At 31.5% G+C, this 12,216-nt stretch overlaps 1 protein-coding gene across 1 annotated transcript in view; it reads right to left on the reverse strand.

Annotated features, from left to right (window-relative positions):
• The window catches only part of LOC118203641 (uncharacterized), a 32,558-nt gene that overhangs the window by 19,976 nt on the left and 366 nt on the right, over positions 1 to 12,216 (reverse strand). The window lies entirely within an intron of this gene.

The raw sequence follows: 12,216 nt of genomic DNA on the forward strand, positions 1-12,216 counted from the left end.
AAAAAAAAAGTCACAAATGACTGAAAAATGTCCCATTTCACTCTTCGTCTGACGGTAAATGACATTTGACCGGATGCAAATTGTTATTATGCTTTGTGAATATAATACAGACAAAAAGGTTTGGATTCATACCGCTTTCGTTCTTCACTTTACGTTACTTATAACACATGATTGCCATTCGTGACCAATTTTTCGCCTTGTTTCCGATAAATCTACGCTTTTTCTGAAGAGAATTCCGTGAATTTGCATCAGCAAGAAATTTTACCGGAGGTCAGTGTAAATCTTGAGGTCAGTTCAATTTTAACGTTTATATTATGGAATAAAAATAAACACTTCTCAAGAAAACTCAGTTCATTGCTATGAGTCAAGAAAATTTCATATAACACAGGAGATTAAATCTGTATGCTTCCAAAAATAGAATAATGAGTACAAACTGAGTAGAAAGTATTACAGAAATGTGTAATTTGAAATTCATTCACTCAAGTATTTCATCAAATAATAGTTACACGAAACTTCATGCACGAACCGAGTTAATTTCCGAAAATTTGCCTGCGTTTAGTTAAGTATATGCCAAAAAGTAATTTTTTAAAACAGTTCTTAAAAATGAAATTTGAATGTAGAAATGACTTCATATTGGAAGCACACACAGGTTTTCAATGAACTGTTCTAGTGTATTAATTCATTATTTGCCTTAAATATGAATTAAGCGAAAATCCCCTCCATCGCATTTATTTCCTCCATCATATATGTATGTGAACGAGTCTATCCAACGGTCTATGAATTTCTGATTTCTTATTTTAGGGAGATGTAAATTCGCGAAATAAAAACGTTTTCTTAATAGAAAATTTCCATTTTTTACTTCCTTGTACGAATTAAAGGAAATATTGTAATCTCCAAAAATTTCGGGTAGCAACGAAAATATTCATTTTACCGCTATCGAATGCAATTTAACGATGCTTTTGCATGGTGTCTGTACGTAAGGACATAATAAAGCACTTTTTTTTCCAAAAACGGGTTGTAAAAGGAATTTAAAATGTTTTCAGAAGAGATTTTTTTCATGACGTCTGTAAGTACATATGTATGTATGTATGTATCTTGCAAAACTCAAAAACGAATAGGCTCAGAAAGTTGAAATTTTCTACATGGGACTGCTATTACATGCAGTAGTGCATGTAATAGTGCATGTAATAAAAATGTGTCTAATTTAATAGGCGGTACAAGGAAATCATGTGGTGTCCACATCAGAATTTGATATAGGAACTTCATAGCATAAGCTGCTGGAAAGATATATGGTGGTCGATTTTTTTAAATAAAATAAATACTAATATTATTTTAATGTTTAAGATTAATGTTTAAGATAATGTATTATTTTAATATTAAACATTAAAATAATATATAATAATATAAAATAAAAATATTTCTAAAATTTTATGATTTATTAATATTAAAAAAAGAAAAATTATGAAGAAATATATTCAAAATTTGTGTTTTTGCTTATTCTAAAATTGAGAAGTAGCATAAATAAAATATACCTAGAGTTTAAAATTTCATTTATTTAAATTTTAACCTCTAGATATATTTTAAGTCCGATAAAAAATATTCAAAAATTCAAAAATTAAAATATTAATTACTAAATACATAGAATTCTACTTTATATCAACTATGATTAAGCAGTTAAATAAATATTACAGTTTAAAAATTAAAAATGAAATCTTTATCATCAAGAGTAAGAAATTTTACGCAGCAAGAGAAGCAAAAAAGCTAAGAGAATACCAGTATGATGGGCATTTTCGCTTTCATATTGTAAGATAAATATTGCTTTTCTGGAAAGAAAACGAACGTAACATCTACCCCATTGATTAAATTATTTCCAATCAACAAACACTTGGTACAATAAATCCGTGATTTAGTAAGGAAGAGAAGTAGGCCCGCATATAATGCCAACTATTTTTATGCTTATTAGCTGCATATTTGCCAAATGGTACACAATGACATTTCATTGAATTTATGAGATAAATATGGATGATATGTTGGAAATCATGTATGCATAGGAAAATAATGCCAGCTTTTCCTCTGAACATATAATATAACGGTTTATTATATGCTGAAATTCTTTTAACTAATGCAAACAATAAATACACGCATTTGAAAAGAATTATATAAATTATAAATTCCGCACTAAATACATCCTTTCACCAACTCGTGTATTTTATGATGATTTTGCTTGCCAGTTTTGCAGATTGCACCGAATATCCAAAGGAGATTTATCTTAGTTTCTCAATTAGATAGGAATTTGCTTAGATTAATATAGAAAAGCAAAATAAATTAAATCGAAAAAAGCTTCATTTCTATGCAGTTTGTTACAAAAGACCCAAATATTTATTATAATATACCTAAATTTCACTTTCCAATGAAGATGGCCAACCAGCGGCCGATCGGTAAAGTCGCTGATTACTGCTAGTTTGACTTAGGAAAACGGACTGCGTGAATGTTTTCGTGGTTTTACCCATGTGTGACGTGGATGCTAGTTACTTCCCTTAAAACATCCTCCGCGAAAGCATACTTCCCCTTAAGCTGATAGATCTTGCATGCTTTGTCATAATCAAATAAACGAAACGAAATCAACGAAGATGAAAACAAAGACGGAAAGGAGAATCAAATGACGTAGACAATATGTCTCTAAAACTAGCAAACAGTGGAAACTGTAGATAAACTGAAGAAAAAAAATCTGATGTTGACACCACATGACTTCCTTGTATAGCCTATTAAATTATAAACATTTTTTGCTGCACTTCGTTCAAACTTACTTCTTCGAATGTCATCACAGATATATTTCCCATTCAATTAATTTTTTCACTTCGCGGCAAAGCAAAAATACATATTAAAAGATCTTCATTAAAACTGAAGATCTTCATTAAAACTGCATTGCAAAATGCAGAAAAACATAAAACGCCAAGCACAGTTAAAAAAGACAGATTTTTCGGTGCACAAAACTGAAAGTTTACTTTTTAGTCCCACTCGGCAAAAAGACACTGAAGTTGGTGCACAACTTTACTTAATTCACTATTCTACTACGAGTTTTAAACGTGAACAAATGGCTTAGCGAGACAAACACCTTTTAAATTGTTGATAATTCTACAACTATTGCATGCAGATTAATGAAAGTCATAAAATACTTAACCGGAACATAAGAACAACATAATTGAATCACTTTTAATGCAAACAACACAAAATTTAGGAACACATAATAATAAAAACCTATGCTCACGGAGCTGGGTAAGGGAGTGGATGTATATATATATAAGTTAAATTAAAACTTACTATTTACTTGCCTTTTTAGTATTATTTTAGTGTATTTTTATAGATTGTATTTCATTTATTTTGGTTTACAAGCATAATTCGTGTCGGAGAAGTTCCAATAGGTAAGAATTTCTAAATTACTTTGGATTTAAACTCTGTGATGTAGCCGTTCCTCAATAGACACAAATGCCGGCTAGCTTTAAAAGGATTTATTAACAGAGCACACAGGAACGGTTACAAACAAAAGAAATATATATATAAATGAAACATAAACGAAATGGAACATCAAACATTGAGAATAACATAGCATAGTAAGCTATCATCATGGCGGCTGGAGGTCGACTGACGTTTTTTCATATCGCCACGAGATGGCGTTTAAATAAAATAGTTCGGTTACAGTTCATGACATGAATAAAATAGTTCAATTACACTTAAATAGGTCTGTTACATCCTCCCCCTCTGACTTCGTAGACGTCTCGGCAAGAAGTCAGGAACTGACCTTTGTCTACTTTGTGCAGCGGGCGGAGAATCAGATGAATGGGCTCCAGTTTGACAAGCAGGAAATTTAGCGTCACCAGCACCTTGTGCAACAGGTGCAGATTCGGGTGATATTACACGTTTCGGGCGTCCTCTTTTCTTTAAGGGAACCACTGGAGTTACACGAGCTAAGTTTTGAAACTTATTTCGATCTTGATATGGATTCAAGGCTGAAACATGATACTTGCCGAGAATTTTGTCTGGTTCATGAGGATCGGCAATATCATAAGTGGTTGGAGATCTTGTAGTCACTATCACATAAGGACCATCTCTCTTGGGCATGAATTTAGCAGTTTTCTTCAGTGGACCTTTGCTGATTGGATGGAGGGTGACTCAAACTTTATCTCCAGGAACGAATTTCGGTGTTTCTCTTCGTTTTTTGTCAACATATCGTTTCTGCTTATCTTGATGCATTTCGACTCTTTCTCGTACCTGTTGTACATTTCTTGCAAAACGTTTCAAATATGGAGTAATTTCGGGAACAAAATTATCGTCCTCAATTACGGCTTTTATATCATGCTTTACATCATCTAAGGTTCGTAACTCTCGTGCAAATTGAAGAAAAGAAGCAGAATGTCCAGTTGAATCACATTTGGCTGTATTCAAAGCAAACCTTATTAATGGCAGTTTATCCTTCCATGATTGATGGTCGTTACCAACAAGTATTGCTAAACGTGGTTTCAGATCTCTATTCTTCATTTCAACTGGGTTAGATTGTGGGTGATAGACAGGAGTAAGACTTTGATCAATGTTCAAGATATAGCATAGTTGTTGCATAACAGCACTAGTAAACTGGGTACCATTATCACTTATTATTTTCCTGGGTAACCCAAATCGAAGGGCAACTTCTTCCAAAAGAATAGTGGCACATTCTCTGGCCGTGGCTTCCTTTAAAGCAAATAGTTCTGTCCACTTCGTAGCACAGTCCTGCACAATAAAAATCCATTTTTCACCAGACGGTGTTTCAGGAAGGGGACCGAAAATATCAATTGACAAGGTTTCAAAACGTTGAGCATAGACTGGAATTTGAAGTAAGCCAGATGGCTTTTGATTAGTGGTTTCTCCCCCTACTTTGAAGACAGTGTGATATTTGTTAAGCAATGCATCAGTTGCAAGCCGTTGGGCTGTAGTTAATTGCTGTTCTTCATTTTCTCGTAGTCGGCAGTTGTTTACAACAACTGGGGTTTCTTCCAGTACTTGGGATTGATGAGGTTTCACGAAGCTATATTTTCTTCGAGGTTCATCAGAAAAGTTCCACTTATTTTCAGCAAGATTTAAAACAATTTTAGCTTTTTGAAGAAAGTCAGTTCCTAACAAAGTCGAGTTATTCTTGGCATCAGGCAACACAAGGAGCGGAGTTTTGAACGCTCTGCCTTCGAGAAGAATGATTTGTTCGGTGCGAAGTACCTCTTTCTCAGATACCAATCCATCAGCGAAAGACACCTGTAGTGTTGTCTTTTCAAATACTGCATCTTGTTTTTGCAGAATATGATAGAGGGATTCACTTGCAATTGAGTGACTAGCACCAGTGTCGGCGAAAACTGTACCGGAAACACCACCAATACTAATTGGAAATACAGCAGTCCGAGTGGAAGATAAACAGGATCGGATTTGGATAGTGCCAAAATTTGATGAATTTGAACTCTTTGGGGGGTTACAGTCTGAACATTTAGACTTGATAAAACCAGTTTTTCCGCACCCATAGCATGTTAAAGGAGGTCGCTTTTCCTCTGTTTGTTGCTGACTACGATTTAAAAAGGTTTTATGAGTTCCCTGTACGTCACTTGTTCGATTTTCTACTTTGTGTTTGGATGGATTAGTCGGTTTGTAAGAATAGTTCCGCCTGCCAGGAAGTTCAGTTTTATAGTTCGTATTTTTAACACGTACAGCTTCATAATCATCCAATTTCTGTACTAATTCAGATGAACTCTTTATTTTTCCCCAAGTATCAATAAAATGCTCTTTAACGTCACTACTGACTCTTCTTTTAAGCTGATCCGTCAGGACCAAGTCTTTGAGTGATTCAAAGTCTGTAACATCGAGACTATGGAGCCACTCTTCGAGATAATTGTTTAATTCGTAAGTAAAATCTTTCCATAAAGACCCAGGGTGTTTTTGGTGTGTAGTAAGTTTAATTCGAAATGATTCAGCATTTAATTTGAATCTTTGTAGCAGAATCTTCTTGATGTGAGAATAATCTTCTAACTTGTCTTTTGGTTCTCTTAAAATAATTTGCGAAATGTCTATAGGCAGAAGAGGTAGGAGATGAGTGATGTAATCTTTTTGTTTTATATTAACTTTCTCACATTGTCTTTCAAAAATTTGCAGATAGGTTGCAATGTCAGAAGTTCTTGTAAATTTAGGGATTAGGTGTTGAATATTTGTTCCAATAGCTGCATTTGAAGCAAAGGCGGCATAGCCAGGATTTGAGCTAGCAGCTGCCAGGTTTAATTTTAAACGTTCCATTTCTAATAAAAGTTCTTGTTCTTTTCTTTGACGTGTCTCCAGATCGTTGCTTTCACGTTGTTTTTGTTGTCTAGTTTCGATTAAAGTTTCCAGAAGATTCCTGGTAAAATCCTCATCATAAGTGTCAGAATTGACAATAAGATCTTTAAGATCTATTACTCGCATAGTGTCGTTTACAGTGAAACCCAGTTCTGCAGCGAGAGTTTTTAAATCCTCTTTTCGTGCTTTGGCAAGGTAAGCCATAATTATATGAGAGATCAGGGGGGAGGGAAAAGATGAAGTTGAATTTGTTGTTATTTCGATTTTATTCACAATACAGTATTTTAGAATTAATAATTATACCTTTAAGTAAAATGTATATACCCCTATTAAACAGCATGTATGAATGTAAACAATGTTACTCGTACATTTATATACCACTAATAAACAGTATTTATAAATGTAAACAATAATACTCACAAAGTTTATTATTTCGGAGTCGTAAAAATATCATAAAATGCCCTCATAAATTCAACTTGTATCAAGAAAATAACATATAATAAATTGCTCAAAAATTGTTTACTACTTAGCAAAACATACAAAACATACATAAATGTCTTACCATAAGCTTTTATATTTAAGCTGAATTCTTCGAAATCTTAATCTTAACAAAATATTAAGCTGATTAAGCAACACACACTTAGTAACTCTTTTACTTTATTTAAATAGTCATTCGATTTTATTCATAATTATTTTCTTTCGCTTCAAGAAATATTTTCAAGACATGCATTCATTAAAGGAAAACAATCGTATTTTCTTAAAGTATTATACTATAATCATTTTCTCAAAATGTTCGTCGAAAGATAAATCAACAAGTACAATATTTTATTTTATGTAGAATAAAACATTTAATAAGGAACAACAGTACTCAAAGGAAATAAAAATAATAAAAGATTTGACGTAAACACATCATAAATCATCGCTAGTCTAAACATTTCCGCGGGGGGGGGGAAACATCTGCTGCTGTATATCAGAATCGAAACTAATAAATTCTAATGAAAAACGTCCATGAATATATTCAAACTTTAACATCAAAACATGTATTCAGTGAAACAATATTCACAAATTAATTTACTATGCGCATTAACATTTTAAAATAACAAATTACAATTCAAGAAATAACGTTTGGTTAACAGAAAGCCGTTTGCTTTCGTTTAATACTCTTATGTAGTATGAATAAATGAGATTTCAGTAAAGAATTTACATTTGCTTTAAGAAGCAACTTATAATAAATAATCAGTTTAAAAGAACTTTAAACTCAGATTAAACGATAATGTAAACGAAACTTATCTTTTCCGTTGAAATTGTCCAGTTGATGATTCGATGTGCTAGCAGCACGGTATGACAATTTTAATTCCAGAATTGGTTTCCAGAATATTTGACCAGTAGTCCACACCTGAAAAGAAACTGAGCCGATCTCCAGCAATTAAAAGTTAAATTCGGGAGTAAGAGCTTGTTAAAGCCAAACAGAAATTCTAAACATTTTGTTGCGCCATTTTGGATTCAAATTTAGTTGGGCGCCAATGTGATGTAGCCGTTCCTCAATAGACACAAATGCCGGCTAGCTTTAAAAGGATTTATTAACAGAGCACACAGGAACGGTTACAAACAAAAGAAATATATATAAAAATGAAACATAAACGAAATGGAACATCAAACATTGAGAATAACATAGCATAGTAAGCTATCATCATGGCGGCTGGAGGTCGACTGACGTTTTTTCATATCGCCACGAGATGGCGTTTAAATAAAATAGTTCGGTTACAGTTCATGACATGAATAAAATAGTTCAATTACACTTAAATAGGTCTGTTACAACTCTTAATTTCATTAGCAATGTACTAATTAATAATTTTGTTTCCTAGTCGATTTGCTAGCTAAATTTCTCGAAATTCTTTAATACTTAAAATTTCTTATTTAAGCAATTTACAACATTTGGTTTTGAATAATACTTTACCCATGCCTATATGGATGACGAAACACGAAATGAGGAATTGAAGAGTTAGGTTTGGAGGCAACTTCCCCTTGAAAAGATCTCTCTCCTGCCTGCTCAACAATTTTTCACTTTATGCAAATTAATTTAATCTTAAAAATTCTTTAAATTTTTAGGATTAATTATTTGAATTATTAAATATGTTTTCATGGTTTTAGATACTTGAACTTAATTTACATATGTTCTCTGAATTTAAATGATAATGCAAATTAGTTCGCAGCAATAGTTAATTTTTTATTTGTATACAATTAAATTTCATAATTTAAAATTTAAATTAGCTTTATACGAATGAGAGAATATTTGTTAAATTCAAATATATATATATAGATAGGTTATTCGTTTTGAGTTATGGGAGATACATACATACGTACGTATGTACAAACGTCAAGGAAAAAAATCTATTCTGAACCCATTTTAAATCCCTTTTACACTCCGTTTTGGGAAAAAGAGTCATTTATTGTGTTCTAAGTACAGATGTCACTTTAAAACATCATTAAATTGGATTCGAGAGCAATATTTTCGGTGAAGTATAATACCCGGAATTTTTTGTTATTATAGTAAAAAAGAATTGGAAATTGGAAATTCATACTCCTTACCTTTCACAAAATCAGGGCTCAGTCTCAGTTGATAAAATGAGGCATTCCGTATAAAAACTTGCTAAGGTTTACGAATCGATGTGAGACAAAATGATGTGACGGACAATTGATTTAAATTTATAAAGAAATTCTTTATTTCGGTTGGTAAATTACTTTTATTGAATGCTTCTTATGGGCGTTGTACCAATAGCAGAGTAGAAAGGGTTAGTAGTTTTTTTCAGAGTTCGATTTCTGAGAACAAAATGAGCAGCCTACATGAAGGTTTTATGAATGAAAATGAATACGAGCCAGCTTTCGTTAGAGAATCTGCACGAATCTTAAGCGAAATAGACTTGGCAGAATATTGTTGTAATACTTAAGTAAGCGATCCTTGGTTACAGTTTCATGATGCTGGTGAGGAGAGGACGCAGCTTTTTCATTTTATGTTTATTGCTTTTCTTACCGCTTAGCAGATTTTTTGATTGAGATATAGTGGCAACGACAGAGAAAAAGATGAATGTTTCTTCTGTAAGCAAACGAACTGTAAATAACTATAAATAATAACTATAAATAAAATTTTCCGTGTGATAAAACGGCAAAATATTCCAAGTGTCTTGTGGATTTCTTAAAGGAAAGGTAAGCAAAAGAGTTTTCTTATCAAATACTGTTAGATGTTGAAAGTAAAATTAAGATAAAAAAGGGAAAGAATAAAACTAAAAACCAAAAATTTTCAGATTTTACATTACGCCCAAAGGAACGTTTTATTAACGTTTTGTGTGTTCCCTTTATTAATTAAATATCATGTTCTTCACAGTTAAACCATAAAATTTAATTCAACAGCAATATCGCAAAATCATATTAAAATGAGCATATCTTGAGAATTTCTGATGCACACTCTCGCGCGCTGAAGATAATTTTTTCTCGTACCGTGTTGCCATTGCTCGCTTGGAAATCTTTGAGTTTGTTAATCAAGAATTCGTTAAAGTGATACAAAATATGAAATCGATAATAAAACAAATTCAAAATTGGGGCTTCCAGATGCCCATATTCAGTGGAGGAGTACGTTATTCAAAACTGAATGGCTCTAGGTACCGTTGTTTTATCACAATGCGGGAAACATACATAAATTTATGGAGATTCTTAATTATTTAATTTCTTTAAATATAACACAGGGCGATAATATTTGGGGGCAACAATTTAAAAAGTGAAACGGACATTTTTAAAGATTTCGACGCAAAATGCCAATAGGAAACAAATAGCCCTTATGGACTAACGAAATTTGGGTTAAAAAAACAACTTAGAAAATAAGGCAAATCACCTTAAATAAATATAATACTGCATATTATTTCAAATTTTTATTGCCTCAGTCATTGTCAAGAGTAGTTAATGCTTCATGGCCTAAACCAGAATTTTTTAAAGAAATTTATCGCTTTAAAACCTCTTGTTCTTAGTGAAAAGGTAATGTATCAAATCGAAGAAATGAATCCTGGGTATATTATATCTAAGTGTGAATGAGACTTTCTTTTCGTTTTGTTTGATTATAATGTAAGTTTGGATGTAAAGCAATGAAATTTCACATGAAAGTTTACAACCTAATGTATTAAATTTAGCGTCGCGTAAAAGAAAGTTAATTTTTTTCAGAAAGGCTTTTCATGTTCATAACAAATTTCTTAAAAGTAGTTAATTAAGCCAAAACTTTTAATATAAAGAGTAGATAATTAAGTTTTTGTTGATTCTGAGGAAATCCGAATTAAAATTTATCAGCAGTATTTAAAAAATATTCAGAGATCTAAACCAAATAGCCTTCTTTTAAAAGTTGCTTATCCTAAAAATGTCTGTTAGACATTTATTTAAATAGTACAGTTCGTGGGTTACATACAAGTTGATTTGAAATGTTCAAAATATAAAATAAAATTTGATAATTTTATTAAAGGTTTCGGAAAAGTTAGTTTTTGAATAAAATATTGGTTATATGGATCACGACTGAAGAGGAATCGCTTTTGGCACTGAAGCAAATTTTGACTCATAGAACCTCTAATAATAATAAAAAATAGAAGAAGGTTCAGCAGTTAAATACTTAACTATCTGAATAAATATTGCATGTTATTTTAGTAAAATAAAGAAAACACAAAACTTAGAGAAATAGGCATTTTTGCAATGCTTAGTAGATTGTTGAATAGCTGAAAGAAATGTTTATGCTGACTAGACTCAGCACGTTTTTTAAATAGACCGTCAGTTGGAGAATTACATTATAGCCTGATAAAACAAGCGATAAGGAATTGGTTACTTTCTAACAAAATTCGAGAACTTATTTTTGAATTAATGTTATATATTAAACCTTTTATTAAATTAGTTAAAAGATAATTAGTTTAGTTAGTTATTATGGTTTAGTTAAAAGGATAATTAAAGTAACTTAAAAAGATAACTGAGTTAGATGCTTAAGAAGAAACAAGTTTAATCGTATATTAGATTTCCATGAAATATATTGAAAATATTTGCCATCGCTGAGACCCGAACCCTTAACCTTTCGAATACGCGCAGAGTGTGCTACCGTTACACCACGAAGGCATGATGGAAGAAGGGAGGAAATACTTTGTAGTATTTGTTAACTCTTAAGTAGTAAACGAAGAATATGCAGACAAACTTTATTAAACGTACATGCAAATTTAAAAAAAAAATACTGAATACAGCCCTGAAAAAATTTCGGTCCTTATCTTATTAATTTCCTTTTAGAATTCAAAGAACAATTTATTTTTAGACAAATGAAAATTTGAAAAGAACAAGAATTCTTTCAGTCTTATGGAAGTCTAAAGGTCCTATTCTTGAAATTCAATTAATTTTTGGGAATGAAAACAAACAATCTTTCACTTTATCAACAATGAGGCTTATGTAGACTCTGATCCAAAAAATTGTTTCGTTGATGCAAGTATGTATCTAAAAATTAAACACGTTGATATTATTAGAATCATAAAAGCGAAATGTAACAATTTCTGCTTTAAAAGCTGCATATTTTGCACGATATATATGTATATATATTAAAAAATATTATATTATTAAAAAATTGCTTCATTGCTTCTTAAGGAAATTTTTTTAAACTGAACACTCTCTGGATCATATTTAAGTAAAATGTGTACCACTAAAACTTTACAAATTAATAAAACACTTTAAAATATCACAATAATCAATGAAATTTAAAATACGAAGTTGAAGTACAAGAAGAAAAAATAAAATTAAGATACTAATTTAAATCTAGGAATTAGGTATAGTTATTCTGTAATGGAAATATGAGTTTTAAATTTTGCTTAC

Source organism: Stegodyphus dumicola, chromosome 1, assembly GCF_044657685.1.
Source record: "Stegodyphus dumicola isolate Sdum_Otavi_A_Nest chromosome 1, ASM4465768v1".
NCBI lineage: Eukaryota > Metazoa > Arthropoda > Arachnida > Araneae > Eresidae > Stegodyphus > Stegodyphus dumicola.